The following is a 24,321-nucleotide window of genomic DNA, read 5'->3' as shown; positions in this document are numbered from 1 at the left end:
GAGGGATCTGGGTGATATCCCGGAATTTGTGATCCTGACAGATACTGCAGCCGCCTCTTATAATCACAATAGATTGCAACATATTATATGTGTGGGCAATTTTCCCGTATGAAGCCTAACATACGTGCCAAAAATTCAAGTTATGTGTAAAAGTTTTACGAGTTCAATTTCCAGAGAAATGGTGCTTAAAGTTCCATCCACCTCAAAACAGGTTTTGGACTTTTTTTTTTGTACAGCAAATAAACAATAAATTGAACAAATAAAGAGCAGTTACAAATTGAACATAAATAATTATTAGGGAGAAGCTGTTAAAAAGTTAAACTTTTCTATATTATGCCCCCCCCCCCCCCGCCCCCAAAGGCTGAAGCCTGCATGCCTATTGGCTCCAAACTCAATCCTGGGACTCAGGTTTATATCGTCTTCCTAAAACCAATTTAGTGAAAAGGTATGCTGATCCTCAGAGGTTATTTGTCTGCCTCCCTTTCCCATCCTGTACTTTCTCAGGGATAATACAGACTGGGGGGTGAACAGAATGTTCAACCAAATCCTCAAATTATGGGACGCATCATGGGAAGTGCTTAGGGGAATCGCCAAAGCCAGCATTGGTCAAAGTCTTGCACCTGACCTCTAGGGATGAGCCAAACATGCCCCCCCGGTTTGGTTCGCACCAGAACCTGCGAATGGACCAAAAATTTGTGTGAACTTTAGAACCCCATTAACCACTACAGCCCCAGGCCAGAGGTCTTTTTACAATTTCGCACTGCGCTGCTTTAACTGGTAATTGCGCAGTCATGCAATATTGCACCCAAACGAAATTTGCGTCCTTTTCTTCTCACAAATAGAGCTTTCTTTTGATGGTATTTGATTGCCTCTGCGATTTTTATTTTTTGCGATATAAATGGAAAAAGAGCGAAAATTTTGAAAAAAAATGATATTTTCTTCTTTTTGTTATAAGAAAAATCGAATAAACTAAATTTTAGTCATACATTGAGGGCAAAATTTATTCAGCCACATGTCTTTAGTAAAAAAAATGTCAATAAGCGTATATTTTTTGGTTTGCGCAAAAGTTATAGCGTCTACAAACTAGAGTAAATTTTCTGGAATTTACACAGCTTTTAATTTATGACTGCCTATCTCATTCCTTGAGGTGCTAAAATGGCAGGGCAGTACAACCCCCCCCCAAATGACCCCATTTTGGAAAGTAGACACCCCAAGGAAACTGCTGATGGGTATGTTGAGCCCATTGAATATTTATTTTTTTTGTCCTAAGGGATTGAATAATGACAAAAAAAAAAAAATATTTTTTTACAAAAAGTTGTCACTAAATGATATATTGCTCACACATGCCATGGTTATATGTGGAATTGCACCCCAAAATATATTCAGCTACTTCTCCCGAGTACGGGGATACCACATGTGTGGGACTTTTTGGGAGTCTAGTCGCGTACGGCACCCCGAAAACCAATCACCACCTTCAGGATTTCTGATGCCCCGTACACACGAGAGGAATTAAGTCTGACAGACCTCCAAAGGAGTTCCGCTGGAGTTCCGACGGAGTTCTGGCGGACTTTTCGACCGAACGGACTTGACCACACACCATCACACCAAACTCCGACGGAGTCGAACGTGATGACGTACGACTGGATTCGACGTAGGAAGTTCATAGACAGTAGCCAATAGCTGCCCTAGCGTCGGTTTTAGTCCGTCGGAGTAGCACACACACGAGCGGATTTTTCAAAGGGGACCGGGTCCGGCGGAGTTCCGTCGGGAAAATTTAAAGCATGCTTCATTTCTAAAGTCCGTCAGACTTTAGCTTCGCTAAAGTCCGTTGCAGCCCACACACGATCGGATAGTCCGCCGGACTCAGTCCGTCGGAGTTTGGATGTCGAAAAGTCCGCTCGTGTGTACGGGGCATAAGGGTGCAAATTTTTGATTTCACCCCTCACTACCTATCACAGTTTCGAAGGCCATAAAATGCCAAAATAGCACAAAACCCCCCAAAATGACCCCATTTTGGAAAGTAGACACCCCAAGCTATTTACTGAGAGGCATGTTGAGTCCATGGAATATTTTATATTTTGCCACAAGTTGCGGGAATATTACAAACTTTTTTTTTTTTGCACAAAGTTGTCACTAAATGATATATTGCTCACACATGCTATGGGCATATGTGAAATGACACCCCAAAATACATTCTGCTGCTTCTCCTGAGTACAGGGATACCGCGGCATTAGGAGCAAAATCGCTCCTCCACCCCTTATGCCCCCATGCTACGGCATATATGCTCTTTTTAAACTGTGGTGGTGAAATCACCTCCTACAGCACTGGAGTCACGGCTTTATGTATCGTGGGAGCAAACGATGTTGCTGTCAAGATAAATAAATCCACGCTGCAGCTGAATGGCGTACCTGCTAAGCAAATTATGATTAACGTTAAAACAAAGTAACATCACAGTAAAACCTTACCATACCATACCTGCAAAGCAAATGCCAAAAAAAAACAGTAAAAAATAAAACATTTTTTAACACAACCTGTGCCTAAAATATATATATGCCGAAGCATGGGGGCATCCTCCCGCAAAAAAGTTATGCCGCGTACATACGTTCAAACTTTTCCACGGGCAAGCCCTCCATCGGAATTTTGACCGTATGTAAGCGACATTAGGAGCAAAATCGCTCCTCCACCCCTTATGTCCCCATGCTTCGGCATATATGCTCTTTTTTAACTGTGGTGGTGAAATCACCTCCTACAGCGCTGGAGTCGCGGCTTATGTATTGTGGGAGCAAACGTTGTTGCTGTCAAGATAAATAAATCCACGCTGCAGCTGAATGGCGTACCTGAAAACATGAAAAATGGTTAAAAATAACACAGTAAACAGTAAAGTATAAAAAATTTGAGAGAAGAGAGAGAGAGAGAACAATAAAACGACAACTATTTTTGGTTTTTATATTTTATATTTTTTTTGGTTTTTATATTTTACTTTTTTTTTTTTTTTTTATACACTTTTTTTTGAACTGTAAACTGTAACGGTTCGGGTCTCTCAAAATGCGATGGCATCTTGGGAGACTCTGTGTTAGTGTGCCTAGCCTGTGAAATGCTGTACCCTACGCTAATACTTCACTAGTGTGTGGTAGCGTTCAAAACACTCACCCTGACAAAGACCAGGACTGCCAGGACAGCGTGGACAATAAGAACGGGTGTCACGCCTAAATCCGCGCTTGCTACAGACACGACATCTTTTTTGGGGGGTTCGTTGGGTAGGGGTACTCGGGAGTAGTGATGGACGAACTTCCGACGGGACGTTTCGCGAACGCGAAACGCGAACGGACACAAACGTTCGCGAAAACGACCGTTCGCCGCGGGCTCCATTGACTTCAATGGGAGGCGAATTTCGCAAACCTTTAGGTCGAATTTGCGGCCACGGGGTAATTATTAGGGGGTAGCACGTAGTCCCACCACCTGGACAATAGCATAATACATGTATGAGGTGAATTTGGGATCGATAACTACAAGCATTTTTTTTTTATTTGGGAAATTGTTCTGACAATTCAGGACTATGGAGCTAATGAAGGCAATGGAGGAGAGGGAAGGTCAGGGACCAGGGTAGGCAAACAAGAGGGTGCAGGAGATACAGAGCACTGACAGCAGCACCGTAATACAGAGCACTGACATCAGCACCGTGACATACAGCGCTGACAGCAGCTCCGTGACATACAGCGCTGACAGCAGCTCCGTGACATACAGCGCTGACAGCAGCTCCGTGACATACAGCGCTGACAGCAGCTCCGTGACATACAGCGCTGACAGCAGCTCCGTGACATACAGCGCTGACAGCAGCACCGTGACATACAGCGCTGACAGCAGCTCCGTGACATACAGCGCTGACAGCAGCTCCGTGACATACAGCGCTGACAGCAGCTCCGTGACATACAGCACTGACAGCAGCTCCGTGACATACAGCGCTGACAGCAGCTCCGTGACATACAGCGCTGACAGCAGCACCGTGACATACAGCGCTGACAGCAGCTCCGTGACATACAGCGCTGACAGCAGCTCCGTGACATACAGCGCTGACAGCAGCTCCGTGACATACAGCGCTGACAGCAGCTCCGTGACATACAGCGCTGACAGCAGCTCCGTGACATACAGCGCTGACAGCAGCACCGTGACATACAGCGCTGACAGCAGCTCCGTGACATACAGCGCTGACAGCAGCTCCGTGACATACAGCGCTGACAGCAGCTCCGTGACATACAGCACTGACAGCAGCTCCGTGACATACAGCGCTGACAGCAGCTCCGTGACATACAGCGCTGACAGCAGCACCGTGACATACAGCGCTGACAGCAGCTCCGTGACATACAGCGCTGACAGCAGCTCCGTGACATACAGCGCTGACAGCAGCTCCGTGACATACAGCGCTGACAGCAGCTCCGTGACATACAGCGCTGACAGCAGCACCGTAAGCAGCCCCAGGAGGAAGTCAGCACAGCACAGGGATGGTGTGATCCCCTCATAATAAGAACCCCCAGGAGGAAGTCAGCACAGCACAGGGATGGTGGGAGCCCCTCATAATAAGAACACCCAGGAGGAAGTCAGCACAGCACAGGGATGGTGGGAACCCCTCATAATAAGCAGCCCCAGTAGAAATATGACACCGCTCAACCTCTTCAAAGAGGAGGGTAGGGGCATATAGTACGGTGTGCTTTTTTGGGTCAGGGAAGTGAGCCAAATGAATTAAGAAGGTCTGTGTGCTTGATTCCAAAAATTGTTTATAGACATATACATGGTCTACTGATCACATGTGTTGAATTCCTCCGAGATCCATGCCTCATTCATTTTTAGAAATGTGAGGTAGTTAACACTGTGGTGAGCTAGGCGAGTACGCTTATCGGTCACAATCCCCCCTGCTGCGCTGAACGTCCTTTCGGACAGGACACTGGATGAGGGGCAAGCCAACAGTTCGATTGCAAATTGGGCAAGCTCTGGCCAGAGGTCAAGCCTGCCCACCCAGTAGTCTAGGGGTTCATCACTCCTCAGAGCGTCCACATCGGCCGTTAACCCAATGTAGTCGGACACCTGACGGTCTAGGCGTTCCCTGATGCTGGATCCGGATGACACCTGTCGATGGGTCGGCTGAAAGAATGACCTCATATCCGAAGTCACCAACACATCTTCAAACCGGCCTCTTCTTGCAGGCGCTGTTGGATTGGTACCCGCAAATCCTTCTCTGGGAGTGGGAATTGCTCCTCTGCCAGCGCACGCAAAAGCAGAATGCAGCATTTCTCGAAGCAAGGCCTGGAAGTGCTGCATTCTGACAGCCCTCTGCGACGGCGGTAACATTTCCGCCATTTTGTGTTTGTACCGGGGGTCTAAGTACGTTGCCACCCAGTACTGGTCCTTGACCCTCATGCTTTTTATACGGGGGTCCCTATTAAAACACTGGAGCATGAAGGCCCCCATTTGCACTAAAGTGGAAGCGGTGTGGTGGCCTGGCTCCTGCTCATCATCCAGGATAATGTCGTCCTCTTCATTCTCCTCTCCCCATCCTCGCACAACAGGGATCCCAGAAAGGTTTAAAGCATGCTCTTCTTGCTCCTGCTCATCCGCCCCGGCACCATCCTCCTCTGACTCCTCATCAGACTCCTGTTGTTGACTTGTCTCAGATAGAGTAGCCCCCCCTGGGAATTCATCCAGCATTGCGACTTCCTCATCTTCCCGCTCCTGCTCCTCCACAGCCTGATCAATGACACGACGCAATGCACGCTCCAGAAAGAAGGCATAAGGTACCATGTCACTGATGGCGCCATGGCTGCGACTGACCAGTTTGGTGATCTCCTCAAATGGCCGCAGAAGTCTGCATGTGTCGCGCATGAGCAGCCACTGGCGCGGTGAAAAAAAACCCAGCTCCCCAGAACCGTTTCTTTCGCAGAGTTCATACAGGTAGACGTTAACTGCACGTTTCTGCTGGAGCAGCCTATCAAGCATATAGAAGGTTGAGTTCCATCGCGTCGGGCAATCGCAAATAAGACGTCTGACCGGCAGATGGTGTCGCCGCTGAATGTCAGCAAGGCGAGCCATGGCCGTGTAAGATCTTCTGAAATGGGCCGAGATTTTCCTTGCCTGCCGCAAGATGTCCTGGACCCCAGGGTATTTGACAAGGAATCGCTGCACGACCAAGTTTAAGACGTGTGCCATGCACGGCACGTGCGTGATTTTGCCCTGTTTCAATGCGCTAAGCAGATTGGCACCGTTGTCACACACCACTTTACCAACTGTCAAATTGAGCGGTGTTAGCCACTCATCTGCCTGTGAACGCAAAGCTGAAAGGAGTGCCGGGCCAGTGTGGCTCTTTGCTTCCAGGCACAACAGACGCAGCACGGCATGGCAACGTCTCACCTGGCATGTGGAATAGGTTCTGGGGAGCTTGGGCGGTGCAGTGGAAGAGACGCTAGCAGCGGAAAAGGAGGAGGCAGCTGAGGAGGAGAGGGAGGAGGATGGAGTAGGAGGAGGAGAAGAAGAGTCAGGCCTGCATGCAATCCGTGGCGGTAAAACCAAATCTACACGGGTGCCACGGGTTACATGCTTGACGGCCGTCAGAAGGTTCACCCAGTGGGCAGTAAAACTGATATACCTTCCCTGCCCGTGTTTGCTAGACCACGTGTCTGTGGTCAGATGTATCTTGGCACCGACACTGTGTGCCAGAGATACATTCACTTGCCGCTGAACATGGCCATATAGCTCTGGGATGCCCTTCTCTGAGAAATACTTCCTTCCTGGGACCTTCCATTGTGGTGTTCCAATGGCCACAAATTTGCGAAAGGCCTCCGAGTCCACCAGTTTATATGGCAGTAGTTGGCGGGCTATGAGTTCTGACAAGCCAGCCGCCAACCGTTGGGCAAGAGGGTTATCCGGCGTCATCATTTTTTTACGCTCAAACATTAGGCCCACGGAAGCCTGCCTTTTTGCAGAAAAATGTGAGCTTGGCGTGATGGAAGGTGGAGTGGAGGACAATTGTGAGGAGAGAGGAGAAGGAGAAGTAGAAGACGAGGCTGGACGGTGAGAGCCTGCAGTGTGGCTTTGTGTGTTCCGTTGCTCCCACTGGGCTCGGTGATGGCTGCTCATGTGCCTTCTTAAGGCGGTCGTCCCTAGGTGAGTATTGGGCTTACCGCGACTAACGCGTTGACTGCAAAGATTGCAGATGGCAACGCTATTGTCAGCAGCGGACACGTTAAAAAAAGCCCACACTGCGGAGCCATGTGCCGGTGTCCTGGGAGCGCCAGATGTGACCGTACATGGTCGATGACTCGCTCCTGATACATTTGCAGTCTGCTTTGTCCCTGCTGTGCAATGTAAGTCATTGCTGCTTCTCCTCCCTATCTGCTGGTCCATATCTCCCTCTGAACTCCCCTCCTCTTCCTCTCTTGTGGGCACCCACGTGACATCACTAGACACGTCATCATCAACGTCACCTTCCCCACCGCTATAAGTAGAGTAGGCAGCAACACCGGGGACCAACCTCCTCCTTGGGCTGATCTGGGTACTGGCGTCAGACTGCTGAGTAGCGCTTGTTGCTACCTCCTCTTCCTGATCCAATACCAAGAGTGGCTGCGCATCAGAAATGTCCTCTTGATATGGATCGGAAAATAATTCCAGTGACTCAAGCGGAAGGTATGTGGTGGTGGTGGTGGTGGTCGTGTTGTTGGTGGTAGTGTCTTTGGGGGTGCACATAGCAGAGAGTGAAGAAGAGGGTGCAGATCGAGAGGATGAGGAGGGTGCAGAAGAGTAAGGCTGAGCGAGCCACTCAACCAAGTCTGGTGCATCCTTTAAAGTAATTGAACGCACCTTCTGCAACTTCCCACTTTGGCTCAAGCCTGTTGCTCCTGCCCTACCCCTACCACCCCTGCGGAAGGGCCTGCCTCTTCCTCTGCATGTCATTTTTTAAATGACCCTGTGACAAAACTCTTAGTCCCTATACCGCTGAAGGACTGCTGCAGTATAGGTGAGCGGTCAGCAGTGGTGCACGTCAACCCTATCTATTGTGGACCTATAGCGGTCCTTACAGAACAGCAGACTGTACCGCACTCAAGCCTATGTACCGTAGCACCCTATACCAAGTTACCAGTCCTTATAAGAACTTTTGTGGACCAAGCAGGTTGTGTATTAGTGTTTAGCAGACTGTACGTCAGTCCCTATACCGCTGAAGGACTGCTGCAGTATAGGGCAGCGGTCAGCAGTGGTGCACGTCAACCCTATCTATTGTGGACCGATAGCGGTCCTTACAGAACAGCAGACTGTACCGCACTCAAGCCTATGTACCGTAGCACCCTATACCAAGTTACCAGTCCTTATAAGAACTTTTGTGGACCAAGCAGGTTGTGTATTAGTGTTTAGCAGACTGTACGTCAGTCCCTATACCGCTGAAGGACTGCTGCAGTATAGGGCAGCGGTCAGCAGTGGTGCACGTCAACCCTATCTATTGTGGACCGATAGCGGTCCTTACAGAACAGCAGACTGTACCGCACTCAAGCCTATGTACCGTAGCACCCTATACCAAGTTACCAGTCCTTATAAGAACTTTTGTGGACCAAGCAGGTTGTGTGTTAGTGATTAGCAGACTGTACGTCAGTCCCTATACCAATGAAGGACTGCTGCAGTATAGGGCAGCGGTCAGCAGTAGTGCACGGCAACCCTATGTATTGTGGACCGATAGCGGTCCTTACAGAACAGCAGACTGTACCGCACTCAAGCCTATGTACCGTAGCACCCTATACCAAGTTACCAGTCCTTATAAGAACTTTTGTGGACCAAGCAGGTTGTGTATTAGTGTTTAGCAGACTGTACGTCAGTCCCTATACCGCTGAAGGACTGCTGCAGTATAGGGCAGCGGTCAGCAGTGGTGCACGTCAACCCTATCTATTGTGGACCGATAGCGGTCCTTACAGAACAGCAGACTGTACCGCACTCAAGCCTATGTACCGTAGCACCCTATACCAAGTTACCAGTCCTTATAAGAACTTTTGTGGACCAAGCAGGTTGTGTATTAGTGTTTAGCAGACTGTACGTCAGTCCCTATACCGCTGAAGGACTGCTGCAGTATAGGGCAGCGGTCAGCAGTGGTGCACGTCAACCCTATCTATTGTGGACCGATAGCGGTCCTTACAGAACAGCAGACTGTACCGCACTCAAGCCTATGTACCGTAGCACCCTATACCAAGTTACCAGTCCTTATAAGAACTTTTGTGGAACAAGCAGGTTGTGTGTTAGTGATTAGCAGACTGTACGTCAGTCCCTATACCAATGAAGGACTGCTGCAGTATAGGGCAGCGGTCAGCAGTGGTGCACGTCAACCCTATGTATTGTGGACCGATAGCGGTCCTTACAGAACAGCAGACTGTAACGCACTCAGGCCTATGTACCGTAGCACCCTATACCAAGTTACCAGTCCTTATAAGAACTTTTGTGGACCAAGCAGGTTGTGTGTTAGTGATTAGCAGACTGTACGTCAGTCCCTATACCAATGAAGGACTGCTGCAGTATAGGGCAGCGGTCAGCAGTAGTGCACGGCAACCCTATGTATTGTGGACCGATAGCGGTCCTTACAGAACAGCAGACTGTAACGCACTCAGGCCTATGTACCGTAGCACCCTATACCAAGTTACCAGTCCTTATAAAAACTTTTGTGGACCAAGCAGGTTGTGTGTTAGTGTTTAGCAGACTGTGCGTCAGTCCCTATACCGCTGAAGGACTGCTGCAGTATAGGGCAGCGGTCAGCAGTGGTGCACGTCAACCCTATCTATTGTGGACCGATAGCGGTCCTTACAGAACAGCAGACTGTACCGCACTCAAGCCTATGTACCGTAGCACCCTATACCAAGTTACCAGTCCTTATAAGAACTTTTGTGGACCAAGCAGGTTGTGTATTAGTGTTTAGCAGACTGTACGTCAGTCCCTATACCGCTGAAGGACTGCTGCAGTATAGGGCAGCGGTCAGCAGTGGTGCACGTCAACCCTATGTATTGTGGACCGATAGCGGTCCTTACAGAACAGCAGACTGTAACGCACTCAGGCCTATGTACCGTAGCACCCTATACCAAGTTACCAGTCCTTATAAGAACTTTTGTGGACCAAGCAGGTTGTGTGTTAGTGATTAGCAGACTGTACGTCAGTCCCTATACCAATGAAGGACTGCTGCAGTATAGGGCAGCGGTCAGCAGTAGTGCACGGCAACCCTATGTATTGTGGACCGATAGCGGTCCTTACAGAACAGCAGACTGTACTGCACTCAGGCCTATGTACCGTAGCACCCTATACCAAGTTACCAGTCCTTATAAGAACTTTTGTGGACCAAGCAGGTTGTGTGTTAGTGTTTAGCAGACTGTGCGTCAGTCCCTATACCGCTGAAGGACTGCTGCAGTATAGGGCAGCGGTCAGCAGTAGTGCACGGCAACCCTATGTATTGTGGACCGATAGCGGTCCTTACAGAACAGCAGACTGTAACGCACTCAGGCCTATGTACCGTAGCACCCTATACCAAGTTACCAGTCCTTATAAGAACTTTTGTGGACCAAGCAGGTTGTGTGTTAGTGATTAGCAGACTGTACGTCAGTCCCTATACCAATGAAGGACTGCTGCAGTATAGGGCAGCGGTCAGCAGTAGTGCACGGCAACCCTATGTATTGTGGACCGATAGCGGTCCTTACAGAACAGCAGACTGTACCGCACCCAAGCCTATGTACCGTAGCACCCTAGACAGACCAAGTTACCAGTCCTGATAAAGAGCTTTGTGGAACAAGTGAGTTGTGAATGATTAGCAGACTGCAGCAGAAGGGCAGCAGTCAAGTATAATATTCTTTCTATATTTGGAAGAAAGAATATTATACGTGTACAAGCCTATTACCGTACCACTGATACCAGTCCTGAAAAGAACCTTTGTGGAACTAATAGTAACAGCAAGTCTTTAAAATTATCCTCACTGCCTGACACACTGCTTCCTGCCTGTCCCTATACAAATTGGCAAAAAAGAGTAGGCTGGAACGATTAGCTGGAACAGCTCTTTTGTGGACCTGATAGTAACAGCTAATGATGATGATGATGATGATGATGAAGAAAGACTAATCTGGCTGAGCTGTCCCTAAAATAGCAGCATACAGCGCTCTGTCCCTTTATCTAAACTGACAAAAGAAACTCAGGCTGCTGACCTAACACCTATACCAGTCCTGAAAAGAACTTTTGTGTACCAAATAGCTAGCGTTTTCTCTGTCCCTACTCCACACAGGATCCTTTCCCTACAGTGACAGAAGAAAGAATGTAAAATGGCCACCGGATCGGGTGTATTTATAGGTTAGGGGGAATGTCCAAGTGTCCATGAGCTGTCATGTCTCAATTGGTTGTCCTGTAACACATGATAAACGTGTCACGAAAGGTTAAAGTTCTTGTATACATTAAACACGTAAGTCCGCCGGGGCGAACGACGGAAAAAGGCGTTCGAACCCGCGGACGGCGAAAGTCGGAAATTCGCCGCGAAACGACCGCCGGGCGAACCGTTCGGCCATCACTACTCGGGAGGACATAAGAATAATGCCTCTCATGCAGCCGGCTTACTGCATTTGGTTGGGAATGGTGAGGTACAGAACCGTCTGGAAACAGAAGCTCTGTGACAACCTCTCTTTGAAAGAAAAGAAAGGTTAATGTTCCGCCTGAAGTTTTGTATAGCACAAAAGCATTTAGCAAAGCCAATTGAAATAAGTAAGCAGACACTTTTTTGTACCAGCGTCTGGCCTTATGGGAAGCTAGATACGGCGCCAACATCTGGTCATTGAGGTCCACCCCTCCCATATTTTTGTTATATTCGTGGACACAGAGGGGTTTCTCCACAATACCAGTCGCCGTTGAAATTTGAACCGTCGTGTCTGCATGAAGGGAGGTAAGAACGAAAACATTCTTATTATGCCTCCACTTCATAGCGAGCAAATTATTACACCGATAGCAGGCTCTCTCCCCCAGCCTAATCTACAAGCCGCTGGGGAAAGCCCCGGCGATTAGGTCGCACGGTGCCACATGCTCCAATCTGAGGATCAAATAAATGACTAAACAGTGGCACGCTGGTGTAATAGTTGTCCACGTACAAATGGTACCCCTTTCCGAATAAGGGTGACACCAATTTCCACACTATCTTGCCAGCGCTTCCTATGTAATCAGGGCAGTTCTCCGGCTCTACGTAACTATCTTTACCCTCATAAACCATAAAGCTCCATGCATAGCCTGTGGCCCTGTCACAGCACTTATAGAGCTTGACCCCGTATCTGGTACGCTTGTTGGGAATGTACTGTTTGAATGACAAGCGACCAGTAAACTTAACCAGGGACTCATCAACGCAGACAACTTTTTGGGGAGTAAACAAGTCTGCAAAACGTTGGTTGAAGTGGTTTATGAGGGGCCGAATTTTGTAGAGCCGATCGTATTCAGGGTCTCCACGTGGACGACAAAGTTCATTGTCACTGAAGTGCAAGAACCGCAAGATCTGCTCGTATCGTTTCCTGGACATGGAGTTAGAGAACACGGGCATGTGGTCAGCCGGATGCGTGGACCAATAAGCCCGCATCCGCATGAATTTATGTGTGCCCATGTTGAGGGAAAGGCCCAGAAACGTCTTAAATTCGGAAACCGTAACTGGTTTCTAATCTCTGGCAAGAGACGGCAACTGGGGATTAGCGGTGATGTGTTGACCAGCATATAAATTGGTTTGGTCCACAATAGATCTATAGAGATCTTCCGTGAAATACAGAGAATAAAAATCGAGTGGCGTAAAATCATCTGTATCCACCTGAATACCGGGTTGGGCAGTGAATGGGGGAAGTACTGGTGCTGCAGAAGTGGTGGGCACCCAATCAGGATTGGCGAATTCTGCAGGAAGGGCACTATGGAAACGACGGGCCTGTCTTCGTCTTCTTGATGGCAGCGGGACACTACTTGTGCTTGCCACCTCGCCAGCTTGAACTGCACTTATGGGACTCGCCACGTCACCACGTGATACTGCAGTGCTGGATGTACGTCCAGGGTGTACTAGGCCGCTGGTGCTTGCCAGTTCACCAAAAGGATGAGCGGCGCTAGTACTGGCTCTATACTCCATACGAGGGACTTGCGGTTCCTGCACCTCAACAACATCAGAAAATCGGGGTCGGGTACGCCTGACGTTAGCAGGGACCTCTTCTTCGACGTCAGAGCTATCTGACATGGAGGCGCTGTCCTCTGCAGGTTCGTATTCTGAGCCTGAATCTGACAGATCAGTGTCTTCCTCTTCACTATCTGTCATGCTCAGAAACGTGTAGGCCTCTTCACTAGTGTACCTTCGCTTTGCCATTTTGGGCTCTAAATTTAGGGGTACAGTAGTGAGACTCACAGGTAAAAAAGCACCTAGCCTGTCAGCGACTGTATAAAACACTACAAAAAAAAACTGTTAGCGATCGCAGGGATCAGGCCTGACTCTGCGAACGCTGCAGTTATGTGTGTTGTGTTTTGTAAGTGACAGTGATCGATCGATACTGCACTTGGGTGGGCTGGGCTGGGCAGAGGGGCAAAACGCAGGTGCTAGCAGGTATCTGGATTGATCCTGCTAACAATGCGTTTTTTTAGAACCCTAAATTGCTGGGCACGCTAGTATAGATCTGATCAGATCAGATATTGATCTGTTCGGATACTATACCACTAAGGGAGGTGTATGCTTTGCGCGTGGGTGTTAGCGGTACTGGCACTAACCTAGCACCGCCTGGGGCGACGCAAACCCTTTCTGACCCTAAAATCAAATTTATATCACCTGCTGGGTGATCAGGGGGTTAAACCTTTATTAGGTAATAAATGGCGGGTGCCCTGATGCTATAAAAAGCGAACTACCTAACCAGCGTCACCCGTAACACTTATACGGTGATCACTGGTGAAAGGGTTAACTAAGGGCAATCAGGGGTTAAAACCTTTATTGGGTATTTATATGGGGGTACCTGAAGCTTTATAAAAACCTGACGGGGAACCTAAATAACTAACTGGCTAACCAGCGTCACCAGTGACACTTATGCAGCGATCGCTGGTGAAAGGGTTAACTCTATGGGGCAATCAAGGGGTTAAAACCTTTATTAGGTTATATATCGGGGTACCTAACGCTATAAAAACCTGGCGTTGAACCTAAAAAAAACTAGCTTCCTAGCGGGACCAGTGACACTATTGCAGCGATCAGAAAAACAATTGCTTAGTGACACTGGTAAAAGGGGGTGAAAGGGTTAACTGGGAGGGCAATCAAGGGGTTAAACCTTTATTGGGGGGGGGTAGGGGGCTACCCTGGACCTAAAGGGACCTAACACTAGCTGCCCTGACACTTTTTACAGTCACAACTGACACTAAATGTACTGATCAATAAATAAATGAACACTGCATTAGTGATACTGTGACTGGGGGGGGGGGGGGGGGGCCCGGTCAAAAAGACCGCCACGAGGAGTGTGACATCACTTCCTCCTCCTGTGTTTACATTTTCACAGGGGAGGAAGTTCGTCACTGGCCAGGAGCGATCGAGAGGGGATGGCCAGAAACCAACGGCCATCCCCTCATCGCAGATCGCTCCAGCACCAAAAGGGACCGCCGTATCCAGCGGGAGGGGGTCCGATCGGACCCCCCACCCGCTGGAAGGCAGGCACGTACATCTACGTGCTTGTGCATGCCTGTGCCATTGTGATGACGTATAATGGCAATACGGCGGTCCTTAAGTGGTTAAAGTCTATGGGACTCAAACGGTCAAAATCAAAAGTGCTAATTTTAAAGGCTAATATGCAAGTTATTGTCCTAAAAAGGGTTTGGGGACCTGGCTCCTGCCCCAGGGGACATGTATCAATGCAAAAAAAAGTTTTAAAAACATGATCCGCACCCACCTCCTCCCAGCTACGTACAAGTCCACGGGTTTCTTGGGACTGTAAATGATCCCTAAAAGACTGCTGCTGATGCTGAGTGCCAGGCTCCACCTACATGCTGACACAATCCTCCCCTCCTCCTCTTCCTCTTCCTGTGTGATCGGCGGGCCAGCAGGAACACTGACTGGATAAAGGGGGCCTTGAGAGGTAAGGAAGTCCTCCTCTTCCTGCCTCTGTTCTGCCTCAAGTGCCCTGTCCATTATTCCACGCAGCGTCAAGAGGGACAGTGTCACTGATGCATGAACTATCATTGCTCACCATCCTCGTGGTCTTTTCAAATGGGGACAGGACAGTGCATGCATCCTTGATCATGGCCCACTGGCGTGGGGGAAAAAAACTGAGCTCCCCTGACCCTGTCCTGTTGCCGTAGTCGCACAGTGTCAGGTCACCTTGAGGCCAGGTGACAGATCAGGAGTGCACCGCAAGGTTGTGGACCCTACGGCTGACTGCTGTGGATGGGAGTCAAGGTGATAAGGAAGGCAGGGCCGCCAGAACACCAAGATGGATCCCACCTAGGTTAGAGCGTAGGATTCCTGGGGGTGCGGAGTCTAATAGCCAGCAGGTTTTCACCAGAGCCTCTAGTGGTGAAGATGGACTGGGCTGCAACTGGCTCCAGGTCGCGACCCCCCAGGGTCCCCCAGCTCACACCCATAGTAGGCAACAGCAGGATAGGGATAGTGAGGGATAAAGCCAAGGTCGGGGCCACAAGCAGACAAGGATAGTCAGGGACATGCCAAAAGGTCAGGATCACAGTGTCAGGAACCATGAAACAGACAGAGACAGAAGTACAATAAAATCACACTTGTTTATTCATAAAAATAAAAAGGTAAATAGGAAAAAGCGTAGTCAAGCATAGCCAGAGTCCAGTAGCAAGATCGGGTAGTCAGCCAGTCCAAAGTTCATAAACCAGATCGGGTAATCAGCCAGTCCAGACGTCAGGGATCCAAGGAGAGCAACCGCAAGCAGGATAGAAGCCAGGAGGGATGTCAGCAAGCCAGTCTTGAAACAAACAGCAGGAGATGGTTCCTAGTGATGTGACCAACGTGAAGGCAAAGGAAAGAGTGAGCTGGAAGGCTTTAAATAGGCAGGTCAGACGAGCATCATCGGGAACAGCTGGTAACTGTGGAAAGAGAAGAGAGCTGACAATTAGCCGACAGCTGAGCGGCCAGCCCAGAGGAGGAAGGGCTAAGCCAGCCCTAACACACAGGCAAACAGGGATAGTCAGGGACACGCCAAAGTTGGTGACAGAACAACAGAAGAGCACACGGCAGGTAACAGGAAGCCAAACACAAAAAGGTTGATCAGCAGGGTTGGCCTGCAGTGTGCAGGTTAATATAAAGTTCTCTGATAGGAGCTAGGATGGAGCCATGCCAGAGGATGGATTACAAAAGCAGTCAGGTGAGGGTCGGCTGGTCTCTAGAGATGAACACATGGAGACAGGTAAGCAGACAAACTCTATTGCATAACCATGACACACAGGTACTCATGATGGCCCTCTGCTGTGTGTGCAGCTACTGCAGCATGGCCAATGTTGAGTTCCACCTGGTGGGCATGTCACATATAAGGCGGTTCTTGGGCAGGTTCAACTGCTTTTGGAGCTCAGCCAGCCGAGCACAGGCATGAAATGATCGGCGGAAATGCACACAGACTTTCCTGGCCTGCCTCAGGACATCCTGTAAGCCCGGGGTACCTGCCCAAGAACCGCTGCACCACCAAGTTAAGGATGTGAGCCACACAGAGCACATGGGTCAGTTGTCCCTGTCAGAGGGCGGAGAGGAGGTTGGTGCCATTGTCGCAAACCACCAATCCTGGCTTAAGCTGGTGTCAACCACCTCTTGGCCTGCCTCTGCAGAGCTGACAGAATATCTGCCCCAGTGTGGCTCCTGTCCCCCTAGCACACCTGCACAAGCACCGCATGACATCTTTTTGTCTGCGTACTTGCGTAGCCCCTTGAACGCCTACGGAGAACCTCTGGTTCAGAGGACAGAGCACTGGAAGAGGCCATGGAGGAAGAAGAAGAGGAGGGGGTGGAGGAGAGAGGTGTGTCAGAATCACCAGTAGTAGCATTTTGGAGGCATGGCGGCGGAACAACCTCCAACAATACTGCACCTTGTTCTGCATCCTTCCCAGAGGCCAGCAGAGTCACCCAATGCGCCGTGAAAGATAGGTATCTATCTATCTCTCTCCCTATCTCTCTATCTATCTATCTTTATCTATAAGAATTGTGAGGGGGCCCGGTGCGCCTGGCTCGCTTTGCCCCATCCTATTCCCCTCTTTGTTTCAGGGAGTGTGCACAAGAGGGCACTATGGCCCATATTTGGTGGACGTGCCCGCGGGTGTGCAGACTATGGGTCAGGGTGTATGCATTGCTCCGTAGCCTGCTTCGAGTAAATCTTAAAAGGGATCCGTTTGAGGCGCTCCTTGGCAAACCAATCAATGCGCTATTGCGCCCAGAGCGCCAATTGGCGCAACATCTTTTTACTGCAGCTAAATTGACAATAGCCAGAGCATGGAGAACCCCAGCCCTGAGCTTCGAGGCAGTTAAGAATCGGCTAAATGAGGTTATGGTCAACGAAAAATTGTCTTCTGTTCTTTCTGACACTCATGCCAAGTTTCTGCGTGTCTGGCAGCCCTGGATCGCGTATCATTATTCTCCTAGATTCAATGTCGCTATATTGTCATTGTAAGAATCGGCTGTGCATACCCTGTGAGCCCAATCTCTTCCCCCCCTCCCCTCTCTCTTCCTCAACCTCCCCCTCTTTTTTTCTTCTCTTTCTTTCTTTGCTCTTTCCAATTTACAGTAGATGGTTACTATGGGCTGTCAAAGTATTGAACGACAAGCTTCTGTTGCAGTCATGTGAACACCCGGGTCCACCCGGACACAGAAAATGTTGGCATCGTTTGGGCAACAGCCTGCTTTACTTAATATTATACTGTGAAACACCTGAACTGTGATTTGTATGAAAGCCTATTGTATTCGAATGCACTTAATAATAATAAAAACTTTTGTAAAAAAAAAAAAAGAATTGTGAGGGGGTTAGCTCGGCAGCGGGTGTGTGTGACCCCCTGGATGGGTTCACAACACAAAATTAGGCACAGCAGACAGCGTTGTAGGTGCAAAAAAACAAAAGATGCAGTTTATTTATGCTACATGCAGTGAAACATATAACAGCCAAACAAAAATAAAACATGAAAATAAATCCTGGTCAGCTTGACCTCTAATTACACACTTAGACTCCCTATCTAACAACTGAGTGAAGCCTTGTGCTGCTCCAGTCCCTGTCTCTGTTGTAGGGGTTTGCCACACAGGCGTTAACTCACCACACAGAACAGGTGTCACACTCCCCAGTCTATACACACAAAACTGGTTCCAGGATGGAGCATCTCCCTAAGCATGCTGGGGTTTTTTGTAGAGGTCTTAATGAGCCCACTTACTTCAGCTGGGCTCATTAACTCTTCCCCTCTAATTGTAAAAGTCTGCATAAAGCCTGAATCTAGGGCACACATATTTCCCATCCTGGATACAACCAGGTGACTTTACCTGCGTGCTGCCACAGAATGTAATAAGCAAAGTGTACGCACTGCCTTCACCATATAGTAGTGTAGCGGCCATAACCCTTTGTAGGGCGGCCTTAACTTTATGGGCTTACCGGTTACCACTGCTTGGCTTGTTCTTCCATATCTAGGGGTTCCCAGGGTTGATACCCAACAACTTGGACGCTGACACCAATAAAGTTCATTTGAAAGGTTTTATTTTGCAGGGGTAACATCCAACAAACACAGTCTCGTATAGGAACAGAGGGCAAGGGTGAAGAACTCAGGCACCTTGAACTGCAGACATAACAAAGTCTCTTGTACCACCAGAGAGTAGCCACTCGCAGCTGGGCGCTTCAAGGCTGAAAAAATCTCTAGCCAGAGATTATGGCAATCGGCACTTTGATTAAGAACTTGTAAAATCTCTGACCTTGAACAAGTTGTAACTGAAAGTGAACAGGAACCTTTTCCTCAGTACCTGGAACGTTCTCTGTCTCCTTGATAGTACTGGAAAAAGCGTGGATTCGTCAATGTCCTTCCCAACTCAGTAACCAGGCACTTCTCCGGATGCCACTTGTCGGCCCTCCTCCGAAGAGTCCTCCCCCGGTCACTTTCACGTGCTGTGGTGTCCCTCCAAGCCGAGAGCACACCCGGACACCTTGAATCCTCCCTCAGTTACTGCGCCTCGGACCAGCCGGTTCCGAGACTCGGGAACAGACGGATCCCTACCCCAGACTAGGCGGGTCTATTGGGGGTAACCAACAGGAGCATATTGCGGGATGTCGAACACCCCGTGAGCAGGACCCCTCGTGGGGCTACCCCGGTCCAGGAAACAAGACACAGCCCGCTCGGGCCTCACAAACTCCTACTGAACAGGTGACTTCAACATCTTAAGTACCCCTCCTCATCGGGGCCCGGCACACCCACTGATTGGTTCCGAGAAGGCTGATACCCAAAACGTCCAACCAGGCCTGGTTCTGGCCTGTCATGTGCCCCTCACTGTACACATGACCAAGCAGAACTTCTAACACTTTGTCCAAAATGTCATCCACTACAGTAGGAAGGAGTTTGCTGCGGCAAGAAGTTCCTGGAATCCAGAGGAGCCCCATAGTGAGGGATCTGGGTGATATCCCGGGATTTGTGATCCTGACAGATGCTGCAGCCTCCTCTTATAATCAGATTATAATATAGAATAGATTGCAACATATTATATGTGTGGGCAATTTTCCCGTATGAAGCCTAACATATGTGCCAAAAATTCAAGTTATGTGTAAATGTTTTTTCGAGTTCAATTTCCACAGAAATGGTGTTTAAAGTTCCATCCACCTCAAAACAGGTTTTGGACTTTTTTTTTTGTACAGCAAATAAACAATAAATTGAACAAATAAAGAGCAGTTCCAAATTGAACATAAATAATTATTAGGGAGAAGCTGTTAAAAAGTGAAACTTTTCTATATGCATGCCCCCCCCCCACCCCCAAAGGCTGAAGCCTGCATGCCTATTGGCTCCAAACTCAATCCTGGGACTCAGGTTTATATCGTCTTCCTAAAACCAATTTAGTGAAAAGGTATGCTGATGGTCAGAGGTTATTTGTCTGCCTCCCTTTCCCATCCTGTACTTTCTGAGGGATAATACAGACTGGGGGTGAGCTGATTGTTCAACCAAATCCCCAAATTATGAGACGCATCATGGGAAGTGCTTAAGGTAATCGCCACAGCCATCATTGGTCAAAGTCTTGCACCTGACCTCTAGGGATGAGCCGAACACGCCCCCTGTTTCGCACCAGAACCTGCGAACGGACCAAAAATTTGTGCGAACTTTAGAACCCCATTAAAGTCTATGGGACTCAAACGGTCGAAATCAAAAATGCTAATTTTAAAGGCTAATATGCAAGTTATTATCCTAAAAAGGGTTTGGGGACCTGGCTCCTGCCCCAGGGGACATGGGTCAATGGCAATTTTTTTTTCAAAAACGTCCGTTTTTTTTGGGAGCACTGATTTTAATGACGATTAAAGTGAAAAAAAAAAGTGAAATATTCCTTTAAATATCATGCCTGGGGGGTGTCTGTAGTATGCCTGGGAAGTGCCACGTGTTTCCCGTGTTTAGAACAGTCCCTGCTCAAAATTACATTTAACGAAAAAAAAGTCATTTAAAACTGCTTACGGTTTTAATGTTATATCTGGTTCCGGCAATATGGATGAAAATCATTAAGAAAAATGGCATGGGTAGCCCCCCCTGCCCATTACCACCCCCTTTGGGTCTTGTACGCATATTAAGTGAAACCCTGTACCCAAATTAAAAAAAGGAAAGGCGTGTGGCCCCCAGGCCCTATATACTCAGAACAGCAGTATACAAGCGGTGCAAACAAGACAGGGACTGTGTAGGTTTGTTGTGTTAAGTAGAATCTGTTTGTAATTTTGAACTGGTACATTTTTAAAGTGTAGCTCCAGTCAAAAAAATCTATTTTTAAGCTTTTAGGAAAGGGTTATCACCCCAGTATAATTTTTTTTGCCGTCTGCCTTTTTTCATCTCACTTCCTGTTGTCTCCTTCCGTTTGCAAGTAGGAGACGTTTGTAAGTTGGATGTTTGAAAGTAGGGGCCTGCCCTATATGCTCTGCAGAAATGGGGGCCTAAGGTGTTGGTGTTGCCACAACACTGTAAGCCCTCAAAGTGACTCTTGGTGGGCGCTGGAGCACCCTGCTGTGAACAATTATATCAAGAATTGTAATTACATGCCATTGTTGAACAGTGGTAGAAAAATTGGGCCTTTGGTGGTTGTGGGTGGTGGTGCTGGTGCCAGAACACTATAAGTCCTCACAGTTACTCTCGGTGGGCACAGGAACGGGCCCTGCTGTTAAATATTATATCAAGAATTGTAATTACATGCCCCTGTTAAACAGGGGCTGAAAAATTGGGCCTTAGGCACTGGTGCTGGTGCCACGACACTGCAACCTCTCCCAGATACTCTAGTTGGAGTGCAGGAATGAGCCCTGCTGCAAAGCATTGCATCAAAAATTGTAATTACATGCCCCTGTTAAACAGGAGCTGAAAAATTGGACCTTAGGCACTGGTGCTGGTGCCACGACACTGCAACCTCTCCCATATACTCTAGTTGGAGTGCAGGAATGAGCCCTGCTGCAAAGCATTGTATCCAATTTGTAATTACACGCCCCTGTTAAGCAGGGGCTGAAAAATTGGGCTGGTGGCATCACCCAGAACCAGAAATGTTCTTCCAACATATCAGCGGAGGAGGAAGAGGATAGTCAGTCAACATAACAGGACAGTCACTCAGCATCAGCATAGGCAGACTTGAAGGGATGTGACATTTCAAATTATTCGGTTACATCAGCTTCAGGTGCTTGGTAGCTGGTGGTGATACAAGGCTGATTATGAAGGTCAGTCGATCAACCGAGTCGGTGGACAGGCGCACCCTGTGATCGGTTACAAAGCCTCCAGCAGCACTGAAGGTGCGTTCCGAAAGAACGCTGGATGCAGAACAGGCCAGTAGCTCAATTGCATACTGTGCAAGCTCTGGCCAGTGATCCATTCTCAAGACCCAGTAAGGCATAGGATTTTCGGTGGGAACGGTGTCCAAGTCTGACCTTGCCCCTAGGTATTCCTGCACCATGTAAATCAGACGCTGGCGATGGTTGCTGGAACCGATCATACCTTGGGGCTGCGGACTAAAAAATTGTCTGAAAGCATCGGTCAGATGGCCACCTTCTCCACCGCTCCTTCTGACCGAAGCCTCAGCAACACGTTGTCCAGGACCAGGAGTTTGGAACCTCCCAGTCTCTGGGAACGCATTGCACAGACCTTTCTGCAAGGCCTCCCGGAGATGTCTCATCCTCTGCTCCCTCTGCGATGGCAAGATAAGGTCGGCAACCTTACCCTTGTACCGTGGATCAAGGAGAGTGGCCAGCCAGTAATGGTTCCTCTCCTTGATCTGAAGAATACAAGGACCCTTCCGCAGGCTTTGCAGGATCAGGGAGGCCATGCAGCGTAGGTTAGCTGAGGCATTCGGTCCAGAGTCCTCTAGGTCACTAAGGACAAAATGATCCGCAGCTACCTCCTCCCAGCCATGTACAAGTCCACGGGTTTCTTGGGACTGTAAATCATCCCTACAAGACTGCTGCTGATGCTGAGTGCCAGCCTCCACCTCCATGCTGACACAATCATCCTCCTCCTCCTCCTCCTCTTCGTGTGTGATGGGTGGGACAGCAGGAACACTGTCTGGATAAAGGGGGCCTTGAGAGGCAAGGAAGTCCTCCTCTTCCTGCCTCTGTTCTGCCTCAAGTGCCCTGTCCATTATTCCACGCAGCGTATGCTCCAACAGGTGGACAAGAGGTACAGTGTCACTGATGCATGCACTGTCACTGCTCACCATCCTTGTGGCCTCCTCAAACGGTGACAGGACAGTGCATGCATCCCTGATCATGCCCCACTGGCGTGGTGAGAAAAAACCGAGCTCCCCTGACCCTGTCCTGGTGTCGTAGTCGCACAGGTACTCATTGATGGGCCTCTGCTGTGTGTGCAGCATGGCCAACGTTGAGTTCCACCTGGTGGGCCTGTCACATATAAGGTGGTTCTTGGGCAGGTTCAACTCCTTTTGGAGCTCAGCCAGCCGAGCACAGGCATTAAATGATCGGTGGAAATGCACACAGACTTTCCTGGCCTGCTTCAGGACATCCTGTAAGCCCGGGTACGTGCCCAAGAACCGCTGCACCACCAGGTTAAGGACGTGAGCCACACAGGGCACACGGGTCAGTTGTCCCTGTCGGAGGGCGGAGAGGAGGTTAGTGCCATTGTCGCATACCACCATTCCTGGCTTAAGCTGGCATGGCGTCAACCACCTCTCGGCCTGCCCCTGCAGAGCTGACAAAATATCTGCCCCAGTGTGGCTCCTTCCCCCCAAACAAACCAGCGCAAGCACGGCATGGCATCGTTTTGCCTGCGTACTTGCGTAGCCCCTTGAACGCCTACGGAGCACCGCTGGTTCGGAGGACAGAGCACTGGAAGAGGCCATGGAGGTAGAGGAAGAAGAAGAGGAGGGGGTGGAGGAGAGAGGTGTGTCACAACCAGTAGTAGTATTTTGGAGGCGTGGTGGCGGAACAACACTACTGCACCTTGTCCTGCATTCTTCCCAGCTGCCAGAAGAGTGTCCCAATGGGCCGTGAAAGACAGGTAACGTCCCTGTCCATGCCTGCTGGACCATGAGTCAGCGGTAATATGCACCTTACCGCTGACCGCCCTGTCCAGCGAGGCAAGGACATTGCCTGCCGAAATCACCTTCCGTGAGAAAAAGTGGCATTTGGGGACCTGCCACTGAGGAACCGCACATTGTACAAATTCACGGAAGGGGGCCGAGTCTACCAACTGAAAAGGCAGCAGTTGAAGTGCTAGCAATTTAGCCAAGCTAGCATTCAACCGCTGGGCATGTGGATGGCTGGGAGTGAACTTCTTTCGCCGGTCCAGCAGCTGGGGCAGGGACATTTGCCTGCTATAATCTGACGTGGGTGTACTGCTAGCAGAATGCCTGGAAGCACTTGGCTGTGACACACCTAATTCTACACCTTCATTCCTCTAAGAGTAGGTTTCAGAGAGGACTGATGGTCTAGTGGGGTTGGCGATCCCAGCTAATGAGGAGCAAGGAGAGGTCCGCTTTGTTCTTTGGTGTGGGTCTTTGAGGTATGCTTGCCAATGAGCTGCATGGCAGGTCAACATATGTCTGGTCAAGCATGTGGTGCCCAAGCGGCTGATGTTTTGGCCATGCGAGATACACTTGAGACATATGTTGCAAATAGCAGCGATGCGATCTGATGCACTCGTCTCA

The 24,321-nt window shown here is 49.1% G+C and overlaps 1 protein-coding gene across 2 annotated transcripts in view; it reads right to left on the bottom strand.

Annotated features, from left to right (window-relative positions):
• The window catches only part of LOC143958005 (uncharacterized), an 86,612-nt gene extending 86,567 nt beyond the window's left edge, over positions 1 to 45 (bottom strand). For both annotated transcript variants that reach the window (XM_077467446.1, XM_077467447.1), the window contains exon 1: positions 1 to 45. This exon is cut by the window's left edge and continues 70 nt beyond it. The gene's annotated coding sequence lies outside the window, so the exon portion shown is untranslated.
• Between the last annotated feature and the right edge of the window lie 24,276 nt (positions 46 to 24,321).

The sequence above is a fragment of the Lithobates pipiens genome, unplaced genomic scaffold (genome assembly GCF_037356315.1).
Source record: "Lithobates pipiens isolate NorthernLeopardFrog02 unplaced genomic scaffold, aLitPip1_a1.2 Scaffold_56, whole genome shotgun sequence".
NCBI lineage: Eukaryota > Metazoa > Chordata > Amphibia > Anura > Ranidae > Lithobates > Lithobates pipiens.
This window is presented reverse-complemented; position numbering and strand designations above follow the sequence as displayed.